We start from the raw sequence: 15,511 nt of genomic DNA on the forward strand, positions 1-15,511 counted from the left end.
CGAGGGCAGCCTTTGTCTCGGGTTTAGCGCTGATGCGCTCAGACTTGACCCCGGCTATCGCTATCCGTTACTGTCGAGTGGGGTCCGGGCCCCCTGCACCCGCCCACCCGGGCGAGGAATGCCATTGTGTTCCTGCTGCCGGCGGGACTGAGCGCTGGAACTTCAGCCGCCGGAGGGTCCTGCGCCCACGGGTGAGTGTCGCCGTTAGCCAGACGCGGGGAGAGCTTCCGAAGCTCCAGGAAGGGAAGGGACCACGCGAGGCAGATGGAGCCCAAGTTCTGTCCCCAGGTGGCATGCGTGACAGAGCAAACTTGGGATTCTCACTCTTGGTCGTCCCCCCTTCTTCCCCACCCCACTCTGGTTTCCGAGGCACTTTCGAGGATTATGTGTTGTTGGTGGATGGAGTGTGGGGCATGTCAGTATGTAGTTAGAGTGTTCCACGTCTTCCGGGCAGTCCCTTTGGTTATGTAGTAGTTCCGGAAGAGGTTTGCTTGCTAAATGTTTTTGAGACCAGTGTTTGTTCTATTCCAGAGCTTTGTAGGCTAAAGAGAAAAGATTCGGAACCCGCTCAGGTACCTTAGTTTAGAGTGTGCTGCGTGTAAGTGCTAACAACACCCACGCCGCCTCGTTACCTGGAGGTTCGACATGCGTTTTATCAATGAATTCCTTCTGTTTGGGAAAAGTCCAATTTTCACATCATAGAGAAGTGGCGATAGCTATTGGAATATTGGGTTTAAATGTTAGCTTATTTCCAAAAGAAACACTTTGTGAAAAAGGTGTAAGGGAATGAAAGATTGCTACTTCATCCACTGCACTCTAAAATCTTAAAAATTTTAAGTGCTATGTCATATTCTGATTCCAGAATATTAAGGAGGTTCTTGGTACTTTGATATTCCAGCGTCTAACACATAATGCTAGGGTATAAGAAAGTAACAATCATGGTCATAATTCAAAGTTCATTTTATTTTCTTTATCTTAAGAAGGCTTACTGGTTTTCTTTTAGATTGTTTCTTTTGGTTTAAAGATAGGTAATCCTAGTGAAGCTTTTCTAAAACAAAAGTATAAAAGTAAACTTTTTTGGTCAGTGGTTGCTCTTCTGATAAAGTTGAGGTCTTTTCAGAACAGACATGATAGAAAAATATTGGAATAAGAAATCCTTGTAATGAGGAACTGGGTGAGGTAGTAAAGGGAGGTTTTACTAAATATAAATGGTGGGATTAGCTAAAATGGGTATCAGAGGGTATCATATCAGCTTTGCTTTTGGAAAAGTTCACTGTAGCTTTGACATGCTGTCTTTCCTTCCAGGAATTGCATAATTAAAGTTTTTGATTCTATTCTATTCTGCTGGGTCCAATAATACCACCGAGGGGAGCTTATCTTTACCCAGGATTTCTGGGATTAGCAGCAACATTTTCTCCTGTGATTCAGAAATAATTTTTTATTTCATTATCTGTTTCCTGACTTCTTATCACAAAGGGTTCCACCTGTGTCTTCAAAAGTTTTATTTTTTTCTAACTTTATTATACTCAACTCTTTATAGTAAAGCTTAAGGAGTTTACATGAAAGTTCTTAGAGAACTTGTTGCTCATGCTGGCTGCTTTCCTGAAATCCTATATAATAAAAGGCTAATATGCAAATTGTCCCTATGGGTGGGAGTTAGATGTGCGCTGACCACCAGGGGGCGGCACGGAACATGGTGGGCATCAGCGACATGGCACTGGCCGCTGGTGGCAGTGGAGGTACTACCGGCCCTGATGGGCCCTGACAAGAGAGGAACTGCACAGGATGGTGGAGCAGGTGAGTGGGCGGCTCCAGGCCAAGGCACTTGTGAAGAGAGGCCCTGGCCAGTAGCCGGCAGCCACTAGGGACCTTACCCATGTACGAATTTCGTGCACTGGGCCTCTAGTATTATAATAACAAAATTTCATTCTGAAACTAGCCCAGTGAACATACAGTCTGCCGATGTGCTTATGTGATAGGGGGTATCCAACATAAAAATATACATTAATATAAAATATATATAATCTCAATTAGACAATCAGCCAACAACAAAGCAGGAAGTATGGGGTATTTGGCTCATGGTTTTGGCAAATGATATTTTCTTTAACAATAACATGCTTTACCCCTTCTATGTACATTAAGGAAAGCAGCTTACATTTTATGTCTGAAATCTTTAATTTCAAAAATATTTGTCCAAGAAGGTAAAAAAAAATGCTCTGGTACTTCACTATACATACACCGGAATGCGTAAGGACTGTCCTCAGAAAGTGTAAGCATCTTACAAATCCATCTGATTTGATACAGTTGATAAGAGTACAATGTTATATTTAAAAACATAAAGTAAAATGATGTCCTTATACCAGAGCATATTCTCATAATGATCTTTAATGTATTTCACAAATATTTCGTTAAACAGGACTCTTAATTGAAAAAGATGAGAGTAAGAGGACGGAGTTGCACTGTAAAACAAAAACAAAGCTATGATATATTGTCCAGAGTAGGCAATAGTGATGTTTCAAAGTCATGGAAAAGAGTATTGTGTCAGAACACTGGAAGATTTCCAAGAGAAGATTATGTATGAAGAATACATTTATTCCATTTGGTGACCTCTTGCTTTCATTGTCCCAATTGCTTGATTTGAACAGATACTGTAGGATCTCTGATACAGTGAGATTCTCTTCACCTTCCTTGAGGCAAAATTCTATCTTGAACTCCATCAGAGGGTTATTTTATGGACTTTTTCATGGTGTAATTCAAATTCTAGTTTAAGGATGAATATGGATCACAAAACATTGTCAATTTTACTTTGTGTAGGCCTTTGATATGGAAATTGGTCTGTAAAACCTTTTTGGCTGAAAGGTATTGGTATCTTGGCTTTGTGGAATTATGTTAGGAGTGAATGCCAACATTAATGGGATCACTGAAAATATTCAGGAGTGTGATGATATCTTATTCATAGGGTTCAGATAATATTGTTAATGGAGTTTTAAAAAATAAAATTGAAGACAATTTGAGACAAAATCATTATAAGGTAAAATTATCCTTTTGTTATATATTGGGCACATTTCGCAACATAATGGACCTTTGTGATATTACTGCTTCACTTTCTATTTCCCAGTGTCAGAATGATGAGTACTGGGTAGGAATTGTGTGTTCTAGTTTTGACTTTGTCATCTAATGAAGAACAAATCTCTGAACCTCTTGAGTAGTGGTTTCATTTTACATTAAATAAAGATGGTATCTGCCCAGCCTTTCTCACGGGGAATGGTGCATAGTAAATGAGCTAATGTGCAAAAATGATTTCAAAAATATAGGAAGAACTATCTAATGGATATGATCTGTTAGTTAACTTTTAACTTCTAAGTGTTATCAGATAAAGAAGTAAATTTATATAGAGGTTAGTCTAGTTTGTGATTTCTGTTTTAAACATCTGATATTTTTATTAGTGGCAATTCATTTATTATAATTTATAAAAGTGTTAAGTAGGTTCTTATATATCTTTTTTTACTGAAAGTTTGTTGGTAACAAATTACCTCATTTTTTTATGTTTGAAATATTTTTGTACAACCTTCATTTTTCAAGAATATTTAAGCTGGGTATAGAATTTTTTGGCATTTATTTTTTTAAACTTGCTATTCTTTTGACTCTGGCTCCTATCTAACCTGTCAGTCTTATTGTTGCTTTGAAAATAATGTGTCTTTGTCTCTTACTGATTTTAGGTTTTCATATGTCTCTCTTTTTTTTCAGTTTTACTATGATGTTCCTAGGTATGGTTTTCTTTTTAATTATCCTCCTTAGAACTTGCAGAGCTTCTTGAATTTGTGAATGGATATATTTCATCACATGAGATTCACCGGAATTCTTGATATATAGCTCTACTCCATTCTGTCTTCTTTCTTTTTCTGAGCCCTCAATTATATACTTAACACATGATTTCACTGTGCCCAAGATTCCTCTTATATTTGTTTCACTAATTTTTCACTCTTTCTATGCTTGTTTGAATATTTTCCTTTGATTTTTTAATTTTTTTTGGGTTAGTCCTCACCCGAGAATATTTTTTCCATTGATTTTTAAGGTGAGTGGAAGGGAGGGGGAGATACAGAGAGAGAAATATTGATGTGAGAGAGACACATCGATTGTTTGCCTCCTGTATGTGCCCCTACTAGGGGCCTGGATTGAGCCTGCAATCTAGGTATGTGGCCTGGACTGGAATTGAACCCATGACCCTTCAGTCCATGGGCCAATGCTCTTACCACTGAGCCAAACTGGCTAGGGCCCTTTGACTTTTTCTTCCAGTTAACTAATAACCTTTTACATTATGCTTATTATGCTCTCTGGCTCATCTGTGGGTTATTACTCTAATTATTGTATTTTTTTTCAGTTTTCAAATGTGCATTTCATTCTTTTCAATGGATGCCAATTTACCTATTTTCCCCTCTTTTACTTTGAACATGCTAATCAAAATTATTTTAAATTTTTGTCTGTTAATGCCAACAATTGGATTATTGTGAATTTCTTTCCAGTGTCCCTCTTTACTCTTGATTTCTGTAATTATGCACAGTATGAAAATTGTAGGGACTCCAGATGATTTATCCAAGCCCAAAGAGTTGTCAACATTTCTTCTGCCAGGCAGATAAATGGAGCAGTGGCCAGTTATTGTAATCCAATCAGTGACTGAGCTGATCTAGTAGGCTCTACTGCAGGGGCTCCCACGCTTGCCAAGGCATGGATATGCAGAGCCTCCCACTGGTGTAGTCACAAGTACTAAACGCAATCCTGGCAAGACTTCTGAGAATCCTGTTCCTCTTTTCAGAAGCTTTCTCCTCAGAGTCTTCACCTCCAATCTCATGTGCAACTTCAGGCATCAGCAAATGTCATGTGGGTGAAACCAGGCGTGGGTCAGCTTGGTGTTTCATCATTTATTTCTCACTGGGGTCTTGGCGCCTCCTGTCTCTAATATTTTTTTCTTTAGCCCCACAAGACTGCCGAAATTTCTGCTGGATTCTCTATCCCATGTTAGTGGTCCTCTGTGTAGGCAGAGCCCATGTTCTCAGCCTCTTGCTGTGTCTAGATTGGCAAATTCCCCCATTCTTCATCCCAGGGGAAGATGCACCCTCAAAAACTCAGCTTACACCTTCCATGCTTTCTCCATCTGGAATCTTGGAGCCACTAGTCTTGGTTTCTTTAGAAGCTCTCCAATAATTTTTAAGAAAAAATTTCCCTTGTAGTTGGCTTTTCTAATTCTTCTTGATAATGTTGGTCCACTGTGAGTTACTCCACCATAACTGTCAACTGAAACGGGTCATTATTTTTCACCCATTACAAAAATAGTTGCATAGGGATGCAAGATCATTACTTGGTGACAAAACTAGACTTAGTAGTACTAGCCTACAGGTTCCTAGGCAGTCCAGCTAACTCTAAACCTATTTACAATTTTTTTAAAAGTGTTCCAGAAAGAAGCCACGTTCTTCTAAATAGTTATATTACTTACAATATGGTTTGGAGACAGTTTGCCTATTTCCTTTTAGAGGTAGAACTTAGTAGCAACAGTGAAAGCCAAAGAGTGATTCAAATAGCTAGTAAATTCAAATTCATGCTAACTCAGTGGTTCTCAACCTTGGCTGCATGTTAGAATCACCTGGGAATCTTTTTAAAATCCTGATGTCTGGGCCTCATCCTCTGGAAATTCTGTTTCTTTGTTACTAATGTTATGGCCCCACCCCATAACAAAGAAATAGAATTTCCAGAGGATGGGGCCCAGACATCAGGATTTTAAAAAGATTCCCAGGTGATTCTAATGTGCAGCCAAGGTTGAGAACCACTGTGCTAACTAAACATATAAATTGGCAACCCCTTTCTTTGCACTCATACAAAAGTAACTATTTTCTGAACATAAGCAACCCATGACTTAGGAGTCATTCCGACTTACAAAGAAATCCTGCTTATAGGGAGAGAATAAAGTGGGAAGTCTGAAAACTCCCTCTACTTAGAAACAAACTCCTTTGTTTTTCAAATTGTTACTCTGAAAAGCAACTGATATCTAGTCATATGCATATAATTGAGTTAACCAGTTAATTGTGCATTAGCTTCTTTTCTTATTGATATGTGGATGAAACTCGGAATATGTTTCTTCCAGAGGAAATGTTACAAATGGTGGTCAGTTGTTTTAGAAATGTCTTTAACTTAAAGTATACTGTTAAAGAACCAAATTAACTGTATTTCTGTGGATTAGCCTAGAATTTTTGTTGACTCTGTCTAGCGATGGATGGATACTCAAAGTGAACTATATGTTTATATTGCCATTTTAAAGTGGTTATATACTTTAGACAACATATTGGAAATCCCCTACTTGTGGGGATGCAGTCAAGTGGACGTTGGAGAATGCCTGGAATTCCCTCTTTGCCTGCTTTCCTGTCAGTGTCTGAGGTCCATTAGGAAATTTACTGAAGCTTGGTGAGAGTGAGAAACTGGCTCCTGTGGAGCTGCTGGCTCATTCTTTGGGCTGGCACTCTGATGAGTAATACTTTGATTCTCAGAAGGTATATCATTACATGTCTCTTGGGCCCTGTCTTACAGCTTCTCAGCCCCACCCCTTAGGGAACCCCTCAATCAGCAGGAATGGATAGGCACTTCTGAGAGGCTTTCTGTAGTTTCTCAGAAGGTCCAGGTGAGATGGAACCTCAGTTGCCATGGTGATGAACCCTGGAATCCTCTCACAAAGATAAAATTAGTTCATATTGGTTTAAATTAAATTGACTTATCTTAAGTAAACCTCGTTTCTGCCCTCATTACTTCCCAGATCCAGCTTATATTTAATAAATGTTTTCTTTTACATTACCTGGAAGTACCTTTTCTTGTACCATTTATTGGTCTGTAAAAGTTGGCCACATATAAGTTTGAAACAGAATAGAACACATGCATGATTTATGTAAGCTAAATTGTTTTCTTGTGAGATTACTGTTAAAATAGGCTTTTTACCCCTGAAATATTGGATTGTTAGGGGACAATGGCAAGTGTGAATGCAACAAGAGCCTATATATCCTAATCAGCAATTTTTTAGGTGTGTGAGCAATGATTCTAACAATTATATTTTACAGAACACAACTGGAACAAAACTGAGGCAGTCTGGTAGGATTACAATCTATCTATCTATCGATCTATCTATCTATCCATCTATCTATCATCATCATCATCTATCCATCTATCTATCATCTATCTATCTATCTATCTATCTATCTATCTCATCCATCCATCTATCTATCTATCTATCTATCTATCTATCATCTATCCATCTATCATCTATCTATCTATCTGTTATAATTGGAAGAGAGGAACAACTACTTGTAGATGATTCTGCTGCTGGAGGAGTACATAGTACACGAGTGGGATTCCTCTGTTGTTCGTGGGAGTAGAGTTCTTGGAGTTCTGCTGAAATAAGAATTTTCAGAACCCCCCATGGGAGAGTGAGAGGCAGTAGAAGACTGTATTGGCATGGAGTTACATTCCTCACTTTCTAATGTCCCATTTCCCCCAAGCTAGACCTGAAAGAGGGACAGCTGAGACGGCATCAATACTATTAGTAGATGAGTTTCTAGCCACAGCAAAATTTTATGTCTCTGTTGCTCACCAAACAATATTAAATATTATTATTCAAACTCCCTGTCATATAATATCTCTGATATTTTCTTTCCCTGTCTTAACTAACTAGTTTTTGATAAATCACAAATCACTATTTAAATATTAACTAGTTATTACTTTGTGTTATAAAATAAAATTTCTGACCTTCTGTGGAGAGTAAAATATGACTGGTTTCCAAAACAATTAGTCTTAAGGGTCTGTGTGTTAGTAAACTTTGGTAAAAGGACTCTGATGGAGGCGGAGCTCCCTTATGGCTTTAACCTTCATTCATAAAAATCATAGGCTCCCTGAACTCATGTCCCTCCGATATTAGCAGTAACAAAAACAATTATTGTTCATTTAGATGTTTCTGGTGTGAAATACATTGCTGTTTTCTTCTAACAGGGAAATAAACAGTAGGGACTTGGCCATTTTAAAACAAAATTGAACTCTTGACCTGTGTTTGCAGGATTCCATGTTTCAAAGTCTGTGTATTTCTGAGAGATAATCCTACACATAGCTGTCCATAGCTTTTAGTTATTATTCATTGCTCCTTAGAAAAGGCTTTCTATATAAGCCTTTTTTAAAATGTGCTCACCTACTATATATTTTACTACTATATCCCAGGCATACTTAAATGTAAACTACATGTGGTTTACTACCAGTCATGGGTTCAGGTATTTTCCACTGAGTATTTCTGTGTCTGTAAAATTCAGAGTTAGAAAACCCTCTCAGCTGTTATTATAAACACGTGTATGAAAATGGTCATTGCGATGGAAATTGTGGTTCCTGTAGCAGGGGGAAGAGTGCAGAGGGCCACTCACTGCACTGTCTCTCCAAGTACATTCAGGGACTCCCTGGGTCAGAATCTTTTAGAAGGGCTAATGAAATGCAGAACCTCATCTCAGGCCAACTCTTTGGGTGGAGCTGAGCAATCTAGTCACCAACTCTCTGGGTGATGCATATAGACAGTCATCGGGTTACGTTGGACTCGACATACGTCATTTTGTGGTTACGTCGCCATCTCAGGCAGTCATCTGGTTACATTGGACTCAACACACTTCATTTCGTGGTTACGTCGCCATCTCCCATTTATTTATAAAAAAAAAAGTTCCGTCATTTCGACGTATGTACATATGTGCTTTATGTTTTTTATTATTTATTTACCACAAGTTAAAGGTCAGGAATTGTTATCTTTCTTTTAAATTGTTATACTGTTTCAATTCATTAGTGTTGTGAATGTGCTCCACGTGAGTGACATAGGTGCTTATGTAGGTGGGTTCCGACTTACAGCGAAAATCACCTTACGTGGCGCTGTAGGAACGAATCTCCGATGTAACTCGAGGACCTACTGCATACACAGTGAGCCACAATTTTGTAGAATGCTGTTTGAATAAAGCCTGTTTCTGTTGGAGTATGAACACATATAACAGATGTACAATGGCATTTTATTTTGTCTCTCTTTTTTTTTTTGTTCAAGCAGTTCTCTCTCAAACCATTTTAAAGTGCAGAAATAACAGAGACATAAAGATCTCCAAATACCAGGAATGTTTGCTATGGATTCTTTGGAGACTAAGACTTCCCCTTCTTCACTCCACAGGGGCGGGCAGATGCCTGAGAAGCCATTTTGCCCCGGGAAGTATTACAAGTAGCTACCTGCTGTGTTAAACAGATTGCAAAACCTAGAGAAAAAGAACAGATTTTTTTTTCCTAGTGGATAAAGCTAGAAGCTTTTATCTTGCAGAGAAAGCCAGTGGAAGGCAAGCCAGTGGCTTGGTGGGTCACAAATTCTTCACTGTGATGCTCTTAATGATCATGCAAGGACAGTTAATGACATGAGCTGGGGCAAGCATTGCTGAAACAGGTGCCTAATACCTGCCTGGTGTGCTCATTTCTTGGAATGGTCCTGCGGGTCGTGCTCACATTGGCTACTAAAATATGACACTCTCTGATATAATGCCATTTTTAATTTTAAAAATATCAGTGGTTCCCATAGTTTGGTGCAAATCATATCACCTGTAGAACTGCTAAAAGTCTAAATTCTGGGCCCCACTCTCAGGGATTCCTACAGTTTATTTATTTTTATTTTTTAAACATATTTTTATTGATTTCTGAGAGGGAAGGTGAGGGAGAGAGAGATAGAAACATCAATGATTAGAGAGAATCATTGATCAGCTGCCTCCTGCACCCTTCCTACTGGGGATCAAGCCCACAACCCAGGCATGTGCCCTGACCGACCAGAATTGAACTGTGACCTCCTGGTTCATAGGTCAGTACTCAACCACTGAGCAACACTGGCCTGGTGGGATTCCTACAGTTGAAATGAGAACAACAGTCTGTCATTTTCTTAGTGACCTGTGTTTCCCAGAGAGATGGACTTACAGGTGTTAGCTAAATGTAAACACATAGGTTATACCACTATCAGTTCTTATGAGGATAATTTAAAAAATAGACATTGTTACAGCAAATACCTCACTGCTATAAAAAAATAAGGTCTAGACGATGCCTCATGTATTTCATACCACAAACAGTATGCTGAAATTGCAGCATAGAAATAATTTGAATATTCCATTGCTTATACAGTTGGTTAAATTGTATATTCACCTTATTATAATAGAACTAGAGGCCTGGTGCATGAATTTGTGCACCAGTGGGGTCCCTCGTACTGGCCTGCGGGATTGGGCCCAAACTGGCTCTCCAACATCCCCTCAGGGGTCCTGAATTGCAAGAGGGTACAGGCCAGGCTGAGGGACCCCACCGGTGCACGATCAGGGCTGGGGAGGGATGTGGGAGGTTGGTCAGCTGGGAGGGACCGCAGGAGGGCTCCAGAGCATGTCCGGCCCATCTCACTCAGTCCTGATAGGCTGGACCCCAGCAGCAGCTAACCTACCAGTCAGAGCGTCTTCCCCCTGGTGGTCAATGCATGTCATAGCGAGCAGTTGAGCGGCCTTATTATGCTTTGATTGGTTGAACAGACGATTGGACAACTGGACACTTAGCATATTAGGCTTTTATTATATAGGATATGGACTACAGGTGTCATGGTTTACTGACCGCATATCAGGAGTAAGGGCTTCAGATGAGCTTGATTGGGCATCATACACTTTTGAAAATGTTTCTTCTCAACAGAGGAAGCAGCTAAGGGATCTCTCTTGGCATGTGGCAGAAGTAGTAACTTAATTGAAGGGTCTCACTTCAGACAGACCTCCTGGTTTGTTTAGAGCTCTTAAATGTATCAGATAACAATACTGAAAACAGTGGCAACCGAGGGGAAGAGTGAATCCTTCCAGAACATCACTTCATGAATAGAGCATTATCAGAACGACCACACACACAATGACACACCTCACTGGCACTGATAGAGAGCATTAAGGCAGGATGCGAATGTCCACATTTTCCCATCATTCTGTAACAGCTGGGTGCAGAGGAGTAGAATTGCTTTTCTATTAAATACATGTATTGCACTAGCAATGTTTGCTTGGAATCTCTGAGAGAAAACAAAGGGTTATTTTTGTAATTTAAGGTTCGGTTTTCTGGAGTAATTAGAGAAACTTTTTTCTTAAATGGATTCAGATATTAGAATATATTAGCATATCTTCTTCCAAATATTTTGAAGAAAATGCCACTGCTATAAAAATACATGGAAAGAGCATGTATTGGAGCTTTTTTCAAAACATTTCTGTGTTGTTGTTTTTTTAAATATCCTGTTGCCAAATGTCTAAAAGCCAATTCTTAAACAATAATTACTCAATAGCATTTCCTGTCGCATACACAATGATGAACTTGTTTTAATAGCCAGAATATAGATTTCAATTTCTTGGGATGATATTAATAATATTCATCTAATTACAGCTTGTTTTACCACTTGATGATCTTATTCACTGACTTCCTTCCTTAACGATGTCTGCTTAAATGATAAACTACTTAAATTAACCAGGCCCAGCACTTTCCATTTACCAAGAGTACCATCAGCTTACACTTCCTTTTCACTCTATGTCCCCAAAGAAAAAACCATGTTGAAAACATCATTTACTTTTGTAAAATTAATTTCAGCTATTCCATTTAGTAAGTCTCATTTTGAAATTCTTGCTCTTCCGTTTCTTATCTCAGTTTTTTCTTAAACCCAGCCAAGGTCTCTTTTGTCTTCTAATTCTTTCTCTGGTGCAAAGATCCAATGTTCCTTGGCCAGTGACTTGTTAGCATTTATGCGCCTCAGCCACATTGGCTCCCCCTAGACTGTTCACTTAGGACCTCTGTCTATAGTCATGTGCTCCTTGATGACAGGGATAGGTTCTGAGAAATGCATCCTTAGGCGATGTTGTTGTGCACTCTTAGCATGCACTCACATAAACCTAGATACTGTAGCGCACTCCTGTAACTGGATGGGCTATGCTTTTATAAGACTGGCAGTGCAGTAGGTTTGCTTACACCAGCATCACCACAAACACATGAGCAATGCATTGCTCTACCATAGCCACAGCATCACTAGGCTATACGAATTTTTTAGCTGAATTATAACCTTGTGGAACTGCCGTCTTATATGGGTTCCATTGTTAGCTGGAGGGTTATGTGGTCCTTTGTTAACGGAAAGATTGTTATGTGGCACATGACTGTATTGCTAGTCATTATGAGAGATCATGAGGGCTCCCAGCAGGCATCAAAGTCTTCACTGCCCCTCTGGCTCACAGTCCAAGGAGCAGACATTCCCTAGCAGAGGAGGCTCCAGAAGGTCTGCTGTGACTCACATCTGGAGCTCTAGTTGTATACTGCGGATGGACTGACTGTTGTAAGCTCAACATTGTTGTGGGAGAAATTTTCATGTCTTCCTAGGGAGTGGTTCATATTCTATTTATTCAGAAAAATTGCCATAGTGTGATTTCTGCAGTCTTTCCCTCTCTTTCATATGATTCTCACCTTGCCACCTGTCACTGATTATTAGGGATTTACAGAATCTGGGACAGTCTGAAACCCTTCCATGATCCCTTCCAGAAAATGGATGTTTCCTTTTTCTTCTGAAGTTTTGGGGGGAAAAATATTTCTCAAATATCTATTGTATGAATTTAATATCTAGCTGAAGGTTTATTTTTGTCAGTGTTGGGGAGGAGAGAGAAATTCTGTTTTAGTTTTTATCATTCACAAGAGTTTTACTGATAGATATTTAATACTTAAGATAAATTAGTAACTCATTAATTTTTTTAAAAAAATATTTTTTATTGATTTCAGAGAGGAAGGGAGAGGGAGAAAGAGATAAAAACATCAATGATGAGAGAGAATCATTGATTGGCTGCCTCCTGCACACCCCCTACTGTGGGTCAAGCCTGCAACATGGGCACGTGCCCCTGACTGGAATAGAACCCAGGACCCTTCAGTCCACAGGCCGACATTCTATCCACTGAGCCAAACCAGCTAAGGCCTCACATTCATGTTTACAATGCCTCTGCCACTATAGCATTCTGACTTGCTTCTGTATTGAATATTTTTTGAACTATACTCAGAACTGTTCTCTTAAGTGTATTTTATTACATTGTAATTTTTAAAATTGGCATTTCTTATATGTCTTATGTAGATGTGGTAGGCTGAATAATGTCCCCCCAAGCCCCTATTTCCTAATTCCCAGAACCGGTGAATGTTACTTTATGTGGCAAAGGGACTTTGCAGACATGATTACGTTAAGGATCAGCAGAGAGGGGAGATTATCCTGGATTATCTGGGTTGGCCAACACTAGTATCACAGCAATCCTCATAAGAGGAGACAGGAGGAACTGGAGTGAGGGAAAGAGATGTAGTTCAGAAGCAGAGGCTGAAGTGACATGCTTTGAAGATGGAAGAAAAGGCTGCAAGCCAGGGAATGTAGGTGGCCCCTGGAAGCTGAAAATGGCAAGAAAACAGGTTGTGTCCTCAGAGCCTCCAGAATCAGCAGTCCTGCCAACACCTCAACTGTAGCCAGTGGAACTGATTTTGGATTTCTGACATTCAGAACTATAAGATAATACATTTGTGTTACTGTAAGCCACTAAATTTATGGTAAATATTATAGCAAAAAAAAAGGACAGTAATACAGTCAGTATGAGAGTATTAGATTGCCTCTCCTTAATGTCCACAGGCAATACTTTACTGTACTTTGGTATGATTTGGAACTTGATTGGCAGACATTATTTTAAAGCAGAGAATCTTGCTCAGCCGGTGTGGCTCAGTGGCTGAGCGCCGACCTATGAACTGGGAGGTCACGGATCGATTCTGGTCAGGGCATATACCTGGGTTGTGGGCTCGATTCCCAGTATGGGGCATGCAGGAGCCAGTCAATTAGTGATTCTTTCTCATTATTGATGTTTCTATCTCTCTCTCCCTCTCCCTTCCTCTTTGAAATCAAATATATATATATATATATGGCATAGAATCTTTGCACAGTAAGGCAGTTTATATATCTACAGTACCATGATAATAAAAGTAATACTACCTTTTTTCTAGGATTATTAAAATACTAGAGGCTTGGTGCACAAAATTTTTGCACTTTGGGGGGGGGGTGTCCTTCAGCCTGGCCTGCGCCCTCTCGCGGTCCGGGAGCCCTCGGGGGATGTCCAACTGCCACAGAGGCAAGAGAGGCTCCCGCCACCACCGCTGCACTCGTCAGCCGTGAGCCCAGCTTTTGGCTGAACAGTGCTCCCCCTTTGGGAGCGCACTGATCATCAGGGGGCAGCTTCTGCGTTAAGCATCTGCCCTCTGGTGGTCAGTGTGCATCATAGCGACTGGTCGTTTCAACATTCGGTCGATTTTCATATTAGCCTTTTATTATATAGGATGTTTGTTTAAATATGTGTGTGCTTATAAACATGGATATTTTAAATGCATTATAAAGATTATAATTTCATTCTTACAGCTCTGAGAAATATGTGCTATTGTCCTAATTTTCTGATGAGGAAATTGAAGTTTAGTTGACAAAAAATTATTCAATTTCTAAATGATAGAGTTGAAATTCCAGCTATGGTGTTTCTGACTCCAATAGCCAAATATTTGTTAACCATCATATTGTATTGTCTTTTGTATGTTTGACATTTCTTGAAACATTTTGAACAAAATAACTTTGAAATGTCATCATTGTATGTGATTTTCCTGTTTTATCTCAAATGCTAAAGAAATATTTTTCCATTTTTTCTCCTTTTTTTGTCCCTTCACATTTTGTTCTTGTACAGGTGACTGCTATGTACTGATAAAACCTCCTTATAAGTAGAGTGATTCTGATTTTGATATTCAAGTTCCATAAATTATAGAGTATGTGACATTTTTTTAAAAGCCCCTTTTAAGATTATGTTAATTCCAGAATCATTCCTATAAAAGGACATAAAAACTATAATATTGGACAAACATTAGAAAAATAAGTACTGTACTTAAGAAAGGATACATGAGGAAAAAAATACATAAAGGTTGGAAGTTCTGAATGAGATTCAAAATTGGGAGATGCTGAGTGGTTGATGCTTTGACATTAACTTGTGCTTTATTTTAATAACAACTGTTGGAGATGAGGACAATAAAAATGCAGAGGGGTTGTAACGTTCCTCAAATTTCACTTCTATTTAAGAGTTGGACCAGAAAATAATCTCCTAGTCTACCTAGCATTTTGCCTAACCGTGGTCAGCAAACTGTGGCTCGTGAGCCACACGTGGCTCTTTGGCCCCTTGAGTGTGGCTCTTCCACAAAATACCACGTGCGGGCGCGCACATACAGTGCGATTGAAACTTCGTGGCCCATGCGCAGAAGTCGGTTTTCGGCCTGGGTGAGTCTATTTTGAAGAAGTACTGTTGATATTTGGCTCTGTTGACTAATGAGTTTGCCGACCACTGGCCTAGTACAATGAACTCTTTTCAGGCACTAGAGTAGTTTTTAGAGGAGACACACA

The 15,511-nt window shown here is 39.4% G+C and overlaps 1 protein-coding gene and 1 pseudogene across 3 annotated transcripts in view; both read left to right on the forward strand.

Annotated features, from left to right (window-relative positions):
- Positions 1-15,511, forward strand: part of MARCH1 (membrane-associated ring finger (C3HC4) 1, E3 ubiquitin protein ligase) — a 622,174-nt gene that overhangs the window by 746 nt on the left and 605,917 nt on the right. The window contains exon 1 of one of the 3 annotated variants that reach the window (XM_014534990.1): positions 20-191. The exons of the other annotated variants lie outside the window; for them this stretch is intronic. The gene's annotated coding sequence lies outside the window, so the exon portion shown is untranslated. Of the gene's footprint in view, positions 1-19; positions 192-15,511 lie in introns of those variants that run through there. 3 annotated transcript variants of the gene reach the window in all.
- LOC102255238 overlaps positions 1,694-15,511 on the forward strand; it is a 93,468-nt pseudogene continuing 79,650 nt past the window's right edge.

The sequence above is a fragment of the Myotis brandtii genome, unplaced genomic scaffold (genome assembly GCF_000412655.1).
Source record: "Myotis brandtii unplaced genomic scaffold, ASM41265v1 scaffold136, whole genome shotgun sequence".
NCBI lineage: Eukaryota > Metazoa > Chordata > Mammalia > Chiroptera > Vespertilionidae > Myotis > Myotis brandtii.